Here is a 20729-nt window from a genome sequence, read left to right as displayed (position 1 = left end):
TGATTAAACTAGAACTGAGTCACTGGGTGTGGAAGGTGCACTAACTCACGCACACAAAAGAAGACACAATTACCTAGTGCAGAGTGTTTTAGATATAGACATACCCCATCTTGCCCTGGTCAGCTTCTTGGATCAACTAACTCCTTTCATGACATATGAAATAGTACGTTATACTTAACTCCTGCTCATGAAATAATGTTTCAAAGAGGAAAAACAGAGCCTCTCTGTCAGTCATTTCGGTAATTTCCAATCAACCCCAAAACTGCATTATAGGGTAGAAATGAGGAAAGGGAAATTTCCTCCCTTTTAATCCAATGTTTTAAGCATATTTCTTCTTCCCAAGAAGGAAAAGGTTAAAAGAAGAAAGAAGTAGCAGCATCTCCAGCTTCCTTGGAGATGATTAGAGCCCGGGTGTCAAACTCGCCCCGTCATGCTGTGTCGTGACTTATTGTGACTTTTTTCCGCATTGTCAGAGCTGGGGTGGGCGCAGCCTCTGCATGATGCAACTGTCCTGCGGGCCAGCAGTTTGACACCCCTGGATTAGAGGATAACCTTCCTGCATTGTGCAGGGCTGGCACACAAAAGTAAATCTATATGGGGGACAGATCAGTAGATCAATTGTACCATGCCAGTACAACTACTAATGGCAGAACTAACCATCCTGTTTCCAAAATCCTTTTCATGGATTTAATAATAATCAACACCCTTTTCTGCTTTCTCGGCTCTTGTTTCTGACTCCATTTTGCCGCTCACATTCTGATGTTTTGTTTGCATTTTTAGAGGAGTTCAAATGCAATAAACTTGTGACCACTCAGGAAAAAGCAATAAACAAAGGGGGGAAAAGGAATTAATTAGGTAAGTTTTATTTCCGTGGTTCAATACAGAGCAGATCCCTTATGAACTGAAGAGGTTTTTCTACTGGTGGAAGGCATTGGGACTCAATGACTTCTGTGCTAAAACAAAAAACAAAAAAAAAGAGGAAGAGAAGATTTTTTGCTGGTTCTTCCGCCTACTTTATCTCATGATTTCTCCAAGGTAGATATCCCCCACCCAAACCCATGCATGCTTCCATTCCTGGATTCATGTTGCATAAATCAGCTCTTCAGAACCTTGGATCTAGCCAATTCTGTCAGTGGATTACTTGTTGCAATCCAAAGTTTATATACACCATAAAACACACCACTGCTCTGTTTGTTCATTTCTTAATTTAGGGGAAAGTTTGCAGGAATACGCTAACTCTCCCTTGAATTTTCAAAACTGTGACAAGAAAACTTCTTATCCGTATGTTCCGCAGAGAAGTGAGAGGGGACCAACGTGTTTCAGTGCCCTGTCTTCAAGAGAAAAAGAAAGACTTTCAAGAACCCGTGAGATACAATGAGGCAGGTGTTTCAATCCATCAGAAACCAGCTGCATGAGTCCCAGGGGAAATGAGGTGAAGCTCTCTACTTAGCATTTTCTCTGACTCAGAAGTTAACTGGCTTCTAAAGGCAAAGGCCATTAAAAGCACCATGGCACCAGAGGACCCCATCGCCTGATGCTAGTTGCAGCCCTTTGAAGGAAAAGAGCCAAAATCTCAGATCAGTTTACATTCCAATTCCAAAGAAAGGCAGTGCTAAAGAATGTTCAAACTATCGCACCATTGCACTCATTTCTCATGCTAGTAAAGTTATGCTTAAAATTCTACAAGCTAGACTCCAGCAGTATGTGGATCGAGAACTACCAGAAGTACAGGCAGGATTTCAAAGAGGCAGAGGAACTAGAGATCAAATTCCTAACATATGCTGGATCATGGAGAAAGCTAGAGAGTTCCAGAAAAACATCTACTTCTGCTTCATTGACTATGCTAAAGCCTTTGATTGTGTGGATCATAACAAACTGTGGCAAGTCCTTAAAGAGACGGGCATACCAAACCATCTTATTTGTCTCTTGAGAAATCTATATGCGGGCCAAGAAGCAACAGTGAGAACTGGACACGGAACCATTGATTGGTTCAAAATTGGGAAAGGAGTCCGGCAAGGCTGTATACTGTCGCCTTGCCTATTTAACTTATATGCAGAGCACATCATGAGAAAGGCAGGGCTAGATGAATCAAAAGTTGGAATTAAGATTGCCGGAAGAAACATCAACAACCTAAGATATGCAGATGATACCACTCTAATGGCAGAAAGTGAAGAAATGCTAAAAAGCCTCTTGTTGCGGGTGAAGAAGGAGAGTGCAAAACTTGGGTTGAAACTAAACATTAAGAAAACCAAGATAATGGCATCTGGCCCTCTCAATTCCTGGCAAATAGATGGGGAAGAAATGGAGGTAGTGACAGATTTTATTTTCCTGGGCTCCAAGATCACTGCAGATGGGGACTGTAGCCAAGAAATTAAAAGACGCTTGCTCCTTGGGAGGAAAGCCATGGCAAATGTAGACAGCACACTAAAAAGCAGAGACATCACCCTGCCAACAAAAGTGCGTATAGTCAAGGCTATGGTCTTCCCAGTTGCAATGTATGGCAGTGAAAGCTGGACCATAAGAAAGGCTGAGTGCCAAAGAATTGAAGCCTTTGAACTATGGTGCTGGAGAAGACTCCTGCGAGTTCCTTGGACTGCAAGGCGATCAAACCGGTCAGTCCTAGAGGAGATCAACCCTGACTGCTCTTTAGAAGGCCAGATCCTGAAGCTAAAACTCAAATACTTTAGCCACCTAATGAGAAGGAAGGACTCACTGGAGAAGAGCCTAATGCTGGGAAAGATTGAGGGCAAGAGAAGAAGGGGACGACAGAGAATGAGGTGGCTGGATGGAGTCACTGAAGCAGTAGGCGTGAGCTTAAATGGACTCCAGAAGATGGTAGAGGACAGGAAGGCCTGGAGGAACATTGTCCATAGGGTCGCGATGGGACGGACACGACTTCGCAACTAACAACAACAACAACAACAAGCCAAAATCTCACTATGAAAAGCCCTGCATCCATAAATCAATACCTTTCAGGTGAAAACATGAACTTGGCAAGCATGCTGTGTCGAAGGGGAAAGGAGTAGAACTTACCATGGTGGAATTTTAATGATCACAATGGTGGAATTAATGATCACCATGGTGGAATTTTAATGGCTTTGTACATGGATCAGTTAATGAAATGGTTTAGTAATCAATTAATGGTTATCTGTTTGCCTTTCACCTTCAAAAGGAGATATCACAGAATAGTGCAAAATTACTTCCTCTTCTTAGGTGACAAGAAGAGAATTTCTCAAGCTCAGAAGATTCTGTGGTTAGAGACACTTCTTCATTGTTTGGGCAGTCTGATTCAGTTATACAAGCAGTACATTTTTTGGGATGTATATCTTGTGTTAGAGTGAGCTTGAAGCTGAGAAAAGAAACAGGTGACTTATATCTAGTTGACCATGAACCTTGAGCTATTTTTGCGGTCCACCATTCAGTTTACAGAACTAGCAGCACTGCACTTTTTGACTCTTGATTTCCAACATTCAGCTATAGCTAAGCTGCGTTCACACAACATGGTAAACTTTACAAGGATACATTCACCAAAGTATTTTTATACATAGCTTTTATAGTGACATATTAAATTATAAATTAACCATACCAGCAATTTGCAGAAACTGGAAATTTCTTGAATGCCTATGGAGATTCTCAGTCAACCAAGTTATGGTTATCTCTAAAGTGCTTTTTTTTTTCCAAAAGGCAATTGTACTTTGTTTTTCCTTGAAGACGTTTCACTTCTATTCCAAGAAGCTTCTTCAGTTCTATTCATTTCTCAGAACTGAAGAAGCTTCTTGGATGAGAAGTGAAATATCTTGGATATATACAACATGTCAGTTTATCTGAATTTGTAATTTGCTTTGTCTTTCAAATTCTTATTCCTGGGCTTCAGGATTTCCACTGATTTGTCTATCAATGCATTCAAATAATTTCTGCTTTTGCTAATTTACTTAAGTAAATTTGTGCTAGCTGGATTCAGCCAAGGAGGATCTCTTGACATACCTGCTTCTGTGTTCTCAATAAATATTTATTTTTTACTGTTAACATGATCCCAACAATAATTGTTATAAGATTGGGAAACTGTATGCCTCATATCTTTATTTTTTACCAACTTTCCCCCAAACTATGATTGAGATTATGACTAGGAAAAAGGAAAAATAACTATTATTTTTGGGATCATGTTAACAATAAATGTAAATATTTATTGAAAACATAAAAGCAGGTGTGTCAAGAGATTCTCCTTAGGTGAACTAAAAAAGTGTTGTTGTTGTTGTTGTTGTTAGCTGCGAAGTCATGTCTGACCCATCGTGACCCTATGGACAACGTTCCTCCAGGCCTTCCTGTCCTCTACCATCTTCTGGAGTCCATTTAGGCTCACGCCTACTGCTTCAGTGACTCCATCCAACTACCTCATTCTCTGTTGTCCCGTTCTTCTCTTGCCCTCAACCTTTCCCAGCATTAGGCTCTTCTCCAGTGAGTCCTTCCTTCTCATTAGGTGGCTAAAGTATTTGAGTTTCAGCTTCAGGATCTGGCCTTCTAAAGAGCAGTCAGGGTTGATCTCCTCTAGGACTGATCAGTGTGATCGCCTTGCAGTCCAAGGGACTCGCAGGAGTCTTCTCCAGCACCATAGTTCAAAGACTTCAAAAAAGTACTCTTTATAATACAAGTAAAGAGGATTGTCTTAGGCAAGAAGAGGAACAATTTTCTGCTCTCAGGAGCACCTTTTATATGTTTTCATTTTAGAAAACAACAGACTCCATTTATTGATTACAGTAATTTGACATATTGCTGATATTTTGTACTAGCATATTACCTTCCATTTAACATACACCATCCCATAATATACTCTAGCACAGGGGTAGGCAACCTTGGCTGTTTTATGACTCGTGGACTTCAACTCCCAGAATTCCTGAGCCAGCATGACTCAGTTAGAAACCTCTCTCTTTCCCCTCAGCATGGCTGGCTCAGGAATTCTGGAAGCTGAAGTCCATGAGTCATAAAAGAGCCAAGGTTGCCTACCTCTGCTCTAGCATGCTTCTGTTAATGCTCATCTAAATATTCAGGAGGTATGTTTTCACCATTCTAATCAACTTTTGAGTGCAAAACCCTCTTGTTCTATTCTTATCAGTTTAACTTTTAACTTGTGCCTCACTATCTAAGGGATTTAGGAACCGGAGGCAAACAGTCTTTTATCTGCTGTTATCAGATACGTGATAAACATTCTAATAGACTTTTATCAGCCTGAAACTTCCTTCACAATTAGTCATATTTTTCTGGCAATTAAAATCCAAATATCTATGAAAGGTGCCCATTTAGCAAGTCAGCCCCAAATTAAACTACTCTCTTATCCTACTGTCTTCGTAATACTCATATGTTTACAACTATTCTATTTCAATTGTTTAATCTATACACTTCTGTCTCAATGTTCCCTTTCTATGTTCCTATTCCTGTGTTAGCACCATCTTTTCTTATCTTAACTTTATCTTCTTTAAAAACTTTCCTTTTCACCTGGGTCTTTTTGTAGCCAATCTCAGTGCACTTGTATGTGAAAACCCTTTTCATTCTTTATAGACCTGTTTGGAGAGCAGGAGATTGTGAAGTTTATTCATTTATCAAGCAAACAAGCAAGTAAAGAAAATCATATTTGTTCACAGCACTGATCTTCACTGAAAAAAGCCTGGCTCTGCCTACTTCACTGATGCCATAAGTCTCTGATCTATTGAAAGCAGCCTTAATTTACCAATAATAACATGTAAGAAGAAGAATGCTTAAAAGTGAATGGAAGAATGAAGGGATGGACACATACACAAAGACTATGCCACCAATGCACACATGTATTTATATAATACGTCCATTTTTCTCAACATCAATTTTTCTGAAATGGTATAGGGTCTCCTGCTTGAACAGGGGGTTGGACTAGAACAGGGGTGTCAAACTGCCAGCCCGGGGGTTGGTTGCATCAGGCGGACACCACACCCACTCTCAGCTCCGGCAATGCAAAAAAAGTCACATCACGTTGTTGGGTAGCCAGTTCTTTGCAGGCATTGAGTGAGACAGGAGGTTCAAACAGCAACAGGCTTTATTGAAGGTCAGAACATAACAGAAGCAAAATAGGAGCTGCTGTGCAGCTATTTATATGGTTGGCCGATAGGCGGCAACCAATAAGTTTAAAACAGTAGTTTCCTGCTCAAAGACCTACTTAGCTGGCTGGAGACAACCAGTCAAGGCCGGCCCAGCAACCATTACAAACATACACGTGAACTTAAGCACTTAGCAATTGAACTAAGCAATTAGCAAGCAGTACAACATAAGCAAACACTTACAGTGTATAAAGGCCAGTACATTAAACACATGACGCGGCAAATTTGGCACCCGTGGACTAGAAGGTCTCTTCCAACTCTTAGGATGATGATGATGATAATTTGAGATGTTCAGTAATACTTTAATTCCTCTACACTCTAATATTAAAGTAAAATTCTAACAGCAATGTTCTAATTCCTCCCATTCTTGGTTATACAGGCTTACCTTGATCTGATTGATAAAGCATTCAAGCTAACAATAGAACAATGGAGCAAAATAATGCAGATGTTCTTCCATTTGAAACAATGAAAGTAATGGAACAGCCCAATTGTGGAGTTCCAGATGTCCTGGAATATAATCAATTTCAAAGAGCATCAAAATGGTACAAAAATATATTGATGTACAGGTAAGATATTTCTATTAGATTTCTGAGAGATAGAAGGAAAAAGGAAAGATCTATTTCCTAATTATATATTTTGTGTTTTCCTCCATTGCTCAAAGGATTAACAACTACACCCCTGATATGCCTAGATGCAAGGTGGACAAAGCCATAGCAAATGCTTTGAAAATGTGGAGAGATGTGAATCCCCTGCAGTCCTAAGAACCACAGGACCTGCTGATATTGACATTCCTTTTGCATATTTGTTTTTTGATATAAATTTTTCTTTATTGAATATTTCTCACCTCTGGCAAAGCATGAGTGTTGTCACCCTTTTGCAACAGGCTGGTTCAAGAAACAGACAGAAAAGGAATTAATATAAGGTTCTTTATTGTAGGAAGGGGGAAAGATTGTCAAAATTTCTCTCTATCTTATGCTAAACAACATCAAGAAAATGACTTTTAGAGTTTCTTTCTCACCATTGCTTCTATATCATCTTTTCTGCAACTCATTTCTCAGTTTCCTCATTCCTTTCCTGTCCCCAAGATCATATCTACTTTTTTATGCATTACTACATGGAAAACATCAGCTGGTTGTTATTTTACTTGCTATGAAAAATATCCCTTATCTTTCCCAAATTATTCCTGTGAAAAGCTACTCTGTCTTTGATTCTGCTCACATTGTTCCTTCTTCTCCATTACTAGATCATTGGAAGAAAAGGTCTCTATCATGCTGACATAAGGACCATCTGATGATGACTTAGCTATCACCAGTAAAGTGGTGAAACCTGGTGACAACTTCTACACAATTAGATCCATTGGTTTAGTCATGAAAGGGGTGAAATCATTAGAGGCACTTAAAAGAATGGAAACTGCTGCAGAGTTGAACACAATTCCTTAGGGAACGTAAAATGAATTGAAATAGATTGTAATCTTCATTTATTTATTAATCAAATTTATATAATCAGCTATCGTACAAGTTTAACTCATTTCCTCTGTTTTTCAAAAACAAATTCTATTTTGAAGGACAATATATGTATTAAAATAAATAAATAAAACTAGGAAAAGAATTTCCCTTATAAAAGGGATTAATTTGTATATCACCTAAAGTTACCCTATAAGGGGGGGATGGCTGATTTCTAAATATATATAAAATAAATAAAATTAATTGACTTTAGCTATGTTTCACTGTTCAAAATAATGGACTACACTTTGATGTACTGTAGGATCAAAGTGTACTCCACTGTTTTCTCTCATTAAAACTGTGCTCTGCAGAGACCATTTAAGCATAAGAATGTACAAAATTTGCAAATGTTTCCAAATATTTCAAGACCAAAATTCATGTTTTGTTCCAAACTCAGTGCAGGTAGTCCTCAACTTATAACCATAATTGAGCCCCAATTTTCTGTTGCTAAGTGAGACACTTGTTAAGTGAATTTTATTAACTTTCTTGCCTCAGGTGACAAGTGAAATCACCACAGTTCTTAAATTAATAACATGATTGTTAAGTGAATCTGGCTTCCCCATTGACTTTGCTTGTCAGAAGGTCACAAAAAGTGATCATATGACCCCAGGGCAGGGCTTTTTTTCTCATAGAACGCTCAGAATGGAGTTCCGGCACCTTTTTTGGATGGAACATTGTAGGGTAGGCAAGGTGGGTTGTATGACATGTGTGAGTTCCGGCACCTTTTTCTTTTACAAAAAAAGCACTGCCCCAGGGACACTGCAAACTGTCATATATATGAGTCAGTTGCCAAACATCCAAATTTTGATCACCTGACCCTGGGGATGCTGCAACAGCCATACGTGTGAAGTCAGCCAGAAGTCAGTGTCATTGTAACTTCAAATCGTAACTAAATGAATTGATATAATAATTGTGCCATTATTTTTTGGACTTACTGGAATATGTTTGTTTAAAAAGTTTTTACCAATTGATTTTATGTACTTTCTTTGTTTGCTAATGATGATAGAGGGAAGAAAGTAGATCTTGAGAACTGAGACAATATTTTAATTCTACCATTTGCTTCATCCTATTGTCACCCCGTCTTTTTATCTTGGACACTGTATGTCATATTTTTCAACTGTGTTAGATAGCTGGCCTGTTTCAATGGCTGATTTATTGAATGGAAAAGACCAATGAGCTATTTCATGTATTTCCATCTCAATCCCAATCAACAAGATGACAACATTAAAAGGGGAGATTATTTTAAACAAACACCTCTTCCCAATTTCACAAAACAGCCACAGCCACAATCCCACAATTCCCTCCTTTTCCTCATCTTTCCTTCCCAACTGTTGCTGGATGGGGGAGGGAGGAAGGGAGGATTATGTGAGTGGCTGAGAAACTGTCACAGAATGTTGAAAATGAGGGTCGTGTGACCACAGCAGCATCCTGGCAGTGCTGAAAGCAGCCACATCTTTCCCAAATTTCATTCCTTTGGAAATAACAGGTCCCAGGATTCCATATATTAGCCAATTTTAGGTGACAAAGTTTTGCCCTATAATATACCATTTCACCCAGTTAAAGGTTAAAGCCATGAGTTTTAGTAGTATAAAAAAATTATGAAATAAGTACTGATGTGATATTTATATTGCTTGTAGTCATTTTATAAGAGTTAAAGTGCGATAGATTTAATAGTTTATTGTTGTTTGCATATGGTAGATTATGATTGTTTCTACTGTTATACCTTGTATTTAGCTCTGGGAAGTCGGGGAGGGGGGAGGGGGAGGGAGGGAGGTGTTGGGGAGGGTTGGGAAGAGGGGAGGGGGTTGGGAGGGGTTTTGTTTTGTTTTGTTATAAATAAAATGTATTGTAAAACTTTTCAATAAAAAAATATGAAATGCTTATACAAAGTAAATTCTTTATGAGCAACACATAAAGGGGCTTAAAATTAGTACAGATGCATATAAAAATTAATACAAGTACAGAGGAAAATATATATATATAAAGTAGAAGAATGTTTATTTATACAAATTATCAGCAAATTTACAAAAATGCACACATCAGTAGAAGAATAGTCATATTTGCATCATCTCTTTCTGAGTTGTCAATGCAGCTATCCAGAAATTGGTCACTATGGAGGGAGGGAGGGGAATCCAGAAATAAGAAAAAGTGAATTAAAACATAAATAAATCCCTTGTTTTTTAAAGGGCTGATAAAAGAGTGTTTTGGCTGCTCTTCTAAAGGCAAGAGCCCCAAAAGGGCTGAATTCCACAACCTGGAAGGAATGTATTTTGCAGAAGAAACCTAATTACTGTATTAATAAGCCTCCAGTTAGAAAATGTCAAATATCAAAGCAGGTTAATTATTGAACCTAAACTTTGGCAACTGTTACATGAATTGATAGTGCTGGAAAAGGACTAAAACTGAAAGTTTTTATTTTGTCTCTGTTATTACTGTATTTTTTTATTATTAGATTTTTCCCCCTTCCCTGATTATTTTTTGCCCCTTTGATTTCTTTCATTTTTGATTCCTTTCAAAATGCAGCACTTTAGGATCTATCTCCAGAAACAAGGATTTACCACAACATGAACTCAGTACATCTGTCTGCAACATTTTGCAACTGCAGGAAGGAAATCCAACTCTCACCATTTAAACTTCTTTTTTTAATTATTATCCCATTTAAACTTCTGCTGTTCAATCTTCTCCCATTCCTCCTCGTCCAATTCCAGCCAATTTCAAGGCAAAAGATCAGAAATTACACTTAAACAGATTCAACACCAAAGCTGAAATGACCAAGACAGCACAGGCACCCAGCTAGTCAAATAAAGTCTCCTTAGAACAGGGGTAGGCAACCTCGGCTCTTTTATGACTCATGGACTTCAACTCCCAGAATTCCTGACTCAGGAATTCTGGGAGTTGAAGTCCATGAGTCATAAAAGAGCCGAGGTTGCCTACCCCTGCCTTAGAAAATCAGATTTCCCCTATCTAGCTGAGCATTCCCCCCTTTCATAAACAAAGGGTTATTTGTTTCTGAGGCGTGTTCTGTTCTTATGCTTTTGAGGAAAAACAGAAGGGCTTTTCTATAAAAGTAACTACTCTGAGAAATTGACATATGGTCACCTCCAAACAGTTGATCTTCTACCTTGCTTACGCTGTGTCTTCGGAAATAAACTTCTCTTCTGCTTCAAGCCATTATTCTGTGTTGTTTTAAATCCAATTTGGAGCAGATCTAAATTTTTCAATCTCGGCAACTTAAAAAAGCTGGTTGGGGAATTCTAGAAGCTCAAGTTCACACATCTTCAAGTTGATGAGGCTGAGAAACCCTGCACTTGAGGGAGAAACACAAGTCTAGGAATCTGGATTGTCCAGCACTCTTTGACAACTCACCATGTTCTATGTCCTTAAAGAAATGTCAGCTGCTCCTGTAGCTAGCAGATTTGTCACTGCCGCTTTAACACACATATAGGAGCCGTGACCAGGGGGGCTTTTGCTCAGGTTCGCCTGGTGCGCCAGTTGCGTCCCTATCTGGACCGAGACACCCTACGCACAATTACTCACGCGCTTGTGACCTCCCGTTTGGACTACTGTAACGCTCTCTCCATGGGGCTGCCCTTGAAGACCACTCGGAGGCTTCAACTGGTGCAGAATGCGGCCGCGCGAGTTGTAATGGGGGTTTCCCGATACTCCCATGTAACACCTCTACTCCGTGAGCTGCATTGGCTTCCGGTTGCCCTCCGGGTGAAATTCAAGGTGCTGGTTATTACCTATAAAGCCCTACATGGCCTGGGTCCGGGTTATTTGAGGGAACACCTGCTGCCGGCATCAAACGCCCTTTGCCCAGTGCGCTCCCACAGGGAGGGTCTGCTCAGGGTTCCGCCGGTGAGAGATTGCCGGCGGGTGACGCCCAGGGATAGGGCCTTCTCGGTGGGAGCGCCTGCCCTCTGGAACCAGCTGCCGGTGGAGCTGAGGACTGCCCCCGACCTCCGATCATTCCGCCGGGGCCTGAAGACCTGGCTCTTCGAGCTCTCGGGCCCAGGCTGAGGAGAAATTTTTAATTTGGGGTTCTTTTTAATTGAGTACAGGGTCAATTTAATATTTTTTAATTTGGTTCTTAATTTTTGTATTTTGGGTTTTTAATTCCCTGTAAACCGCCCTGAGTCCTCAGGGAATAGGGCGGTATATAAATATAACTAAATAAATAAATAAATAAAATGAAATTGTTCTGGAGGGGAACATAAGAGAAGAGGAAAGAGGGAGGGAGGCTGAATGCTACTCATGAAAATGGCCATTCCAAGGATTTTAGAAAATAAATGATCCCAAATTGATTCTGGTAAAAGCTAACCTAGTAATACACAACAGTACACAAACAGTTTCAGTTCACCAAAGTCATAATTTATTGCCTCTTGGCTGTCTGCAACATTGCATCCATTTCAATGAATAAACTGTAGTTATCAGAATGATTGTTTTGCATGCATTTCGAAATCTTCATTAATGGCTACAAAATATATACAAGGTAGAAGAATGTTAATTTATTTTCTTCAAGCTGCAAGATTAATGGAAGCCATTTTGCTGACTAAGGAGAAGGTCAAAATAACCTGAATGCAGCAGGCAGTTAAACTGAATCGTGCTCTCTACTCATCCGAGGGAAACAGGTTCACCTGGGTCAGATTTTGGTGGAATTTATACATCTTCCCTGAAGTAAAAGAAAATGACAACAGAATCTCTTGGAATGTCTCCTACATACCATCCATGATTGTCCAATTAAGAGAACTGCGTAATAATACAGCTGGCCATCACACTTCCATGAGAAAATGGCCAAAGGGTATAACTTTCACGAAGTAGGAGATTTTAAAACTTTTCTTTGCTATTGTTGTTTTTCTGAAATTGCATGTCCTCGAGGCATCCCTGACACATTTCAAGTAGAGAAAAAGCATATTTATCTTTTAGCAAGTGGTGCAGGAATAAAACCCTCTCATCCCTCTTTTAGGCTAAGAAAGATTATCATTTATTATCACATAAATAATAATAATCCAAGTTCCCAAATAATCCATGTTTGCTTCTGGCTATCTAGCTTCATCCTAAATGATGGAGGTCTTGTTTGCTAAAAGTGTTGTTCTCTAAATTCACATGTGTTATAACTTTGATTTGCTCAAAGTTTATCTTTGGCACATGATAAACATTCTAATCCTAAAGCATCTTTATTAGACTAAAAATAATCAGCATTATTCTGGCATTTACTGTAAACTTCAAACATATTTGAAAGATGCCCATTTGACAAGGCTGTCCTAAAGTTCAAAATAATCATAATAGTAAAGTTGGAGGGACCTTGGAGGTCACCTAGTCCAACCCCCTGCTCAGGCAGGAAACCCTATATCATTTCAGACAAATAGCTGTCCAGTCTCTTCTTAAAAACTTCCAATATTGGAGCATTCACAGCTTCTGGAGGCAGGTTGTTCCACTGGTTAATTGTTCTAACTGTCAGGAAGTTTCTCCTTAGTTCTAGGTTGCTTCTCTCCTTGATTAGTTTCCACCCATTGCTGCTTGTCCTGCCTTCAGGTGCTCTGGAGAATAGCTTGCCTCCCTCTTCTTTGTGACAGCTCCTGAGATATTGGAACAATGCTACCATGTCACCCCTAGCCCTTCTCTTCATTAAACTAGACATACCCAATTCCAGCAGCTGTTCCTTATATGTTTTAGCCTCCAGACCTGTAATCATCTTTGTTGCTCTTCTCTGTACTCTTTCCAGAGTCTCAACATCTTTTTTACATTGTGGTGACCAAAACTGGATGCAGTATTCCAAGTGTGGCCTTACCAAGGCATTGTAAAGTGGTATTAACACTTCATGTGATCTTGATTCTATCCCTCTGTTAATGCACCCTAGCAATGTGTTGGCTTTTTTGGCAGCTGCAGCACACTGCTGGCTCATATTGAAGTGATTGTCCACTAGGACTTCGAGATCCCTCTCACAGTTACTACTGTTGAGCAAGTTACCACTTATACTATACCTGTGCATTTGGTTTTACTTGCCTAAATGTAGAACCTTACTTTTTTCACCATTGAATTTCAGTTTGTTAGATAGCGCCCAATGTTCAAGTCTGTCCAGATCCTCCTGTATTTTAAGCCTGTCTTCTGGGGTGTTGGCTATTCCTGCCAGCTTGGTGTCATCTGCAAATTTGATGAGTTCCCCATCTATCCCCTTGTCCAAATCATTGATGAAGATGTTGAAGAGCACTGGGCCCAGAACAGAACCCTGGGGCACCCCAATACATACTTCCCTCCATGTAGATGCGGTTCCATTGAGGTCCACATACTGAGTACGGTCGGTCAGCCAGCTACGAATCCATCTAGTGATAATGCTGTCTAACCCACATTTTGCTATCTTATCAAGTAGTAGTTTGTGATCTACTATATCAAATGCCTTACTGAAGTCCAAGTAAATTATATCCACAGCATTCCTCTGATCCACTAATTTTGTCACTTGGTCAAAGAATGCAATAAGATTTGTCTGGCATGATCTGTTTTTGACAAACCCATGTTGGCTTTTAGTAATGACTTTGTTTGCCTCTAGTTGCTCGCTGATTCGTTGTTTGATTGTCTTTTCCAGAATCTTCCCAGGTATTGAGGTCAGACTGATAGGCCTGTAATTTCCTGGATCCATTTTTTTCCCTTTTTTGAAGATGGGAACTACATCAGCATTTTTCCAGTCCTCTGGTAGTTCCCCAGTGCTCCAGGATCTTTGAAAAATATAGTTCAGTGGTTCTGAGATCACATCTGCCAGTTCCTTGAGAACCTTGGGGCGTAATCCATCTGGTCCTGGTGATTTGAACTCGTCTAGGCTGGACAGGTGCTCACTTACCATTTTCTTGCCTATCTTAACTTTTGTTTCTATTCTGTTTTTTATGGCACTATTTTTGATAGGTTGGTCTGTTTTTTCCCTTTGTGTAAAGAAAGATGCAAAAAATGAGTTAAATAGTTCTGCTTTCTCCCTGTTGCCCAGGATACATTTTTATCTTTCCATACCCAAAACAAAAAGGAAAAAGAACCCGCTAACAATCTGTTTCCTTATCCTACTTGTTTGTGGATCTCATATTAAATACTTCTCAGCACACTGGGCCGGATGGAGGGATGGATGAATGGAGAGAGAGAGAGAGAAGCAAAACTTGCATACAAGACCAAATGAAGAATAGAAAAGAGACATGGCAAGGGAGGCAAAGCATTACGTGGCCAGTACATTTAGAAAGAAAAAAAAGGCCAAGCAGACAATAACAAGACCTGGCAATGGTTAAGAGTAGGAATACTGAAGAAAGAGACAGAGGGACTAATTCTGGCTGCACAAGACCAAGCCTTAAGAACAAATGTATACAAAGTCAGAATTGAGAAGACAGTAACAGACAGCAAATGCTACCTCAGCAAAGAAGTGGAAGAAACAATGGATCACCTGTTTAGTTGCTGCAAGAAGATAGCACAAACAATGGCATGACAAAGTAGTGACAATGGTGGATTAGAAGATCCACAAGAAAGACCATATACCTGCAAGCAAGAACTGGTGGTATCATCAAATAGAAAAAGCCAGGGCTTTTTTGTCATAGAACGCTCAGAACGGTGTTCCGGCACCTTTTTTGGATGGAACCTTGTAGGGTAGGCAAGGCGGGTTGTATGACATGTGTGAGTTCCGGCACCTTTTTCTTTTCCAAAAAAAAGCACTGGAAAAAGCCATAGAAAAAGAAGAAGCTAAATTGTTCTGAGGCTTCAGAGTTTAGAGACAAGCACTTGTCACATAATACCCCAGACTTAACAATGACTAATAAGAATGACAAAAAAAAGTCTGGATAGTGGATGCGGCAGTAGTCCGAAGAATGACAAAATGACAAAATCATCATCAGTCAATTGCAGAAGGCAGCTTTATTCAGAACAACTTACCTCCTACAATAATACCTTTAACACCATCAAAGAACAACATCGGCCTATCCCAGGTCTTTGGGAAGGACTCAGATGAACAAAAATGACTCTGTGATAAATAATAATAATAATAATAATAATAATAATAATAATAATAATAATAATAATAATAATAATAATAATAATAATAATAATAATGGTGATGAAGGACTGGTGATAGAGGAATGAAGGCTAAAACATATGAAGAATGGTTGCTGGAATTGGGTATGTCTAGTTTAATGAAGAGAAGGGTGAGGGGGGACATGATAGCAGTGTTCCAATATCTCAGGGGCTGCCACAAAGAAGAGGGAGTCAAGCTATTCTCCAAAGCACCTGAAGGCAGGATGGTAACTAATCAAGGAAAGAAGCAACCTAGAACTAAGGAGAAATTTTCTGTCAGTTAGAATAATTAATCAGTGGAACAACTTGCCTCCCGAAGCCTGGCTCAGGAATTCTGGGAGTTGAAGTCCACGAGTCATAAAAGAGCCAAGGTTGCCTATCTCTGTCCTAGGCAGTATCTCTTTCCCACATTTCTCAAGGTCTTTCTGACCTACCATTACAACATGCACAACGCAGCATAAATAAATTTTACACTTAGGTGGTTTGGGTTGCGTGTTTAACTGGTGTGAATCCCCTCTGATTTATTTAGGGTTCAATGCAGGTATTCCTCAACTTACAGCCACAACTGAGCCCAAACTTTTTGTTGCTAAATGAGACATTTGTTAGGTGAGTTTTGCCCCATTTTACAATTTTTCTTGCCCCAGTTGTTAAATGAATCGTTGCAGTTGTTAAGTTAGTAACACGGTTGTTAAGTGAATCTGGCTTCCCCATTGACTTTGCTTATCAGAAGGCCGCAAAAGATGATCACATGTCCCCAGGACATAAATATGAAACAGTTATCAAGCATCTGAATTTTGATCACATGACCATGGGAGTGCCACAACAGTCATAAGTGTGAAAAATAGTCATAAGTCATTTTTCCCAGTACCGTTGCAGCTTTGAACAGTCCCTAAACAAACTGTTGTAATTTGAGGAGTACTTGTATTTTTTATGAGTTCAGAAAACAGCTTAATTCAGTAATATGGCTATATTAAGACATCCAGTTGTTAGATCCAGACTTTGACTAATTTAAGGCTCAGCTAATTGGCCCTCTTCAAATCCATCAGGCAACATATCCAGGGACCACTGAATTGGGAAAGTCTGAACATCAACATGAGGCTTCTTTTTTCTTTTCTTTTTTGTCCACCTGAAAGATCTGCACCAAATTTCATTCTGCCTAAATCCAGCACCCTCTTTAAGACTTTAAATGATATGCCAGTGACCCTCTGCAATCATTAATATTTTCAACTTTAATGATTAATATTTTCCTTTCAAAAACAGGTGTTGCTGAATAGCAATTCGTTAATCATTTTCAAGTAACTTTGTCCACCAAAACTTCCTCATAAACAAAGGGATTTTCCAGGTTCTTGTACACATTCTATGAGGTGGTGAGTAGGTACGGTAAAATAGTCTGGTTCTCACAAGACCGTTTCTGCACCAAAGACAGAGTCACTCTTTGACTTTATCTTAATCATGAGCTTCTTCTGAAACACGGGCGGGTCTGAAAGTGACTGAACAAAGCCCTGTCTTGATTCACATCTAACTTTAGCTTCTTTATCTCAGCCAAAATAATCTAAAAGTTATCATAATATGAGAGGGGTTTCTCCTTTTTATCTTACTGTTATCTTATTTGTTTCTCCTTTTTGTCTCATTGACTGGTTTTGCACAGCATACTAGACTAGACTGAAACATGACAGAATCATTTATGATTCAGCACATGGGGCGGATTCAGCTCTCGTTAGCAGGTTGTGGAATCAGGCTATCATTTGAAGGCATTATATGTATTTACTATATAATCAATCAATCAGAATAGAGCTGGAAGGGACCTTGGAAGTCATCTAGTCCAACCCCCTGCCCAAGCAGGAGATCCTACCATTCCAGACAAATGGCTGTCCAGTCTCTTCTTAAACACCTCCAGTGATGAAGCACCCACAACCTCTGAAGGCAAGCTGTTCCACTGGTTAGTTGTTATTTCACTAGATTACAATATAAATCACTAGATCACAAAATGTAGTCCTCAATTTGCAACTGTTCATTTAGTGACCATTCAAAGTTACAACGGCACTGAAAAAAGTGACTTACGAACACTTTTCATACTTATGACCTTTGCAGCATCACCATGGTATGTGATCAAAATTTGGACACTTGGCAACTGGTTTATACTTATAACAGTCGCAGTGTCCGAGGGTCGTGTGATCCCCTTTTGCAACCTTCTGACAAGCAATGGGGAAGCCAGATTCATTTAACAACTGTGTTACTAACTTAACAAGTGTAGTGGCTCTCTTAACAACTGTGGCAAGAAAGGTTGTAAAATGAGGCAAAACTCACTTAACAACCATCTCATTAGCAACAGAAATTTTGGGCTCAATTGTGGTCGTAAGTTGAGGACTGCCTGTAACGGGGAAAGGGTTCCACTCTTTTTCCCAAAAAGATAAGACAGAAGAAAAAGAAGATGGGAAGTTAGCATCTCCAATGAATTATATGAATCTATAACTGGATGCGAGTGAGTTGTGAATGGGATAAAATTTTGGTAGTTTGAGGTCTGAAGATTGTTCATTCTGGGAGGTCTAAAAAGAATGCATAATAGGGTAACATTCCAGAAATGGCTACACATCTCTCTGTGTAACCTGGGAGCCTGTTTTGCAAAGTCCCACAACCGGTAGATGAGAGAACAGCTGAATGTTTGGCAGTATGGCACAGGAAGCTGCAGGACCGTTGGCTTGGTCCCATTCTTTCTTCAGTTGAGGTCTTTGCAGTATTCATACAAATGATGGAACGGCTAAAGATCCTCCCGGTACATAAAGTTTCATATGCTACCAGAGACAGCAACTGAAGTCATATAGTTTTTAAAAGTGGAAATGTAAATACAGCTAAGGACAGAGACCTCTGACACTTTTCAACAGTCAATTCTGTTCGACAGAAAACTCGGAAAATTCTGACAATTTTCAACAGTGTTATAGGTCATCCACCATGGCTACTTTTGCAAACTATAACTCTTCGCACCCTTAAATCAGAAGCATAACCTGTGAAGGGCTCTTCCACTTTTCATTCCTCTGCATACAAGCTCTCTGCAAGTCTTCATAGAAAATAATACTTGGTTTGATTGTTCACTTCATTGGCATGCTGTTTAATCCCAAAAGCTGTGGGCAGCTAACAACCCCATCCTAAAATGAGATAACACCCACAAAACCAAAAAAGTGGAAAAAAGAGAATAATTCCAAAAATATATAAAATAAACATATCAAAAGGCTGAGTCTTGGTGGCAAGCAAAAAAAAAAAAGATTGGACAAGTCAATCAATATTAGGTCATTCCCAATTACGTTGGACTGAATTTTGAAAAGTCAACTTCCCTTTAGCCTGTGGTTTAGGGGATTAAAGAAAAAAAAATGAAAAGAGGGAGAGAAATAAAGTACCTCCTGCACATATACATCAGTGGAAAGGTCAACAAGGAAGAAGAAGAAAGTTATCAAGCTGTGCTTCCTGATAATATTTTGAAATTCTGACACTTGAACAAAAATATTTCAGAAACAAGCAGAAAAAAGCAGACAAATGCCTTAAAATGAGTCACCTGGAATCTTGCAACATGTCATTTGTTCACTCAGACTTATAAAAGCCGGTGTTCTTGGGCTACAAGACATTGAGGGCTAAAGACTTGCTACTTTAAAGCTAGCTTGGAAGCACTAGCATGAACCACTTGATGCTCTTGAGTGCTTTGATGCTGTGGCCATGCAGCATTGCCTTTCCACTACTCAATCCCCAATCTTCACTATCCAACACCAAGGACCTGAAATTCATAAAGGTATGTAACCATGCAGGTCGCGATCTCTGGTGCCATAGAATTGCTCTGCCACTGAGAAAGGGTTCTATTTTGAGAATATATCATGGGATAAATGAAGTTTATTAAGAGTGCAAAGATGCACGATTCCTTTTACAGGAGCAGTCAATATATGCAAGAACTTACGCAAGAAAAAGAAAGCAGTAAATTCTATCCTAAGCTGTATCTGTATGCAGGCATGAGCAGGCTGTGCAATGAGTTAAAAAAACTCTTCTTTCACATCTTGCCTACTTATTTTCTTGACAACAATACAGATACAAAGACTATTTGTTTTTCTTATTCTATCCCAAAGATGTTTATTCAAGAGGCAACTGGACTTCCTTGTTTTTCTTTCAAGACATTTCGCTTCTCATCCAAGAAGCTTCTTCCTAATACTCTAAGTCTACAGCTATTCTATTTCTATTTTTTAATCCATACATTTCTGTTTTGATATTGACTTTCTATATTCCTGTTCCAATGTTAGGACTATCTTTTCTCAGCTTTTTTTTTCTTTAAAACTTTCCTTGAGATTGTAGCCAGACTGAGTTGATTTGTATGTGACAACCCTTTTGTCTTCTTTATAAACTTGTGGATGGGCTTTTCTCTTCCCCCCAGCACTTGTAGTCCTATGTTTCTGGAGCTGGTTTGTAAACTACTATAGGAGAGTGGTGGCGAGCCTATGGCACACATATCAGAGGGGCCATGCAAAGTCCTCTCTGTGGGCATTTGCGCCGTCGCAACAGCCCCGCCCCTCCCCACAGCTGCTTCCTCACCAGCAGCCCCCCACAGGAGAGTTGCCTAAGAGCATCGCCCACGTGGAGCAGTGCAGCCAAGGACATGGTAGCCAGAAGTGGGGACAAGACTCCGCCCTCGTGCCCTGTCACATGCAGTTGATGCTGCGGGGCGTGGACAAAAGGCGTGTATGCCATGGCACTGCTAGGCCACCTGTGTGATCTGTGGGTGGCTGTGGAATTGGTGGGTGGCCCTCTGAACTGGGTGAGGGGCGAGACGTGAGGCGGAGAAGGGCAGGACCAGTTTTTGGGCAATCGGTCTCTAAAAGGTCCACCATCACTTTCATAGAGCAAAATGGACATTGCCAAAAATTCTACTGAGGTTTAGGGCTCGGTCACCATGAACCCATAGAGAAAAATGGACATTGTGAACAAATTTGGAGTGTTTGGGTATGGTTAGGAAGGCACTTTGTAGCCTACCCTATCTATGTTTCCTGGTGAAATACATGAGAAAATCCCATTGAAGGAAAATTCCACTTAGGGT

The 20729-nt window shown here is 39.8% G+C and overlaps 1 protein-coding gene across 1 annotated transcript in view; it reads left to right on the top strand.

Moving 5' to 3' along the window:
* LOC310640321 (uncharacterized protein) overlaps nucleotides 1-20729 on the top strand; it is a gene marked incomplete at both ends in the record, with an annotated part of 40692 nt that overhangs the window by 14108 nt on the left and 5855 nt on the right. The window lies entirely within an intron of this gene.

Source organism: Vipera ursinii, assembly GCF_947247035.1.
Source record: "Vipera ursinii genome assembly, chromosome: 4".
NCBI lineage: Eukaryota > Metazoa > Chordata > Lepidosauria > Squamata > Viperidae > Vipera > Vipera ursinii.
This window is presented reverse-complemented; position numbering and strand designations above follow the sequence as displayed.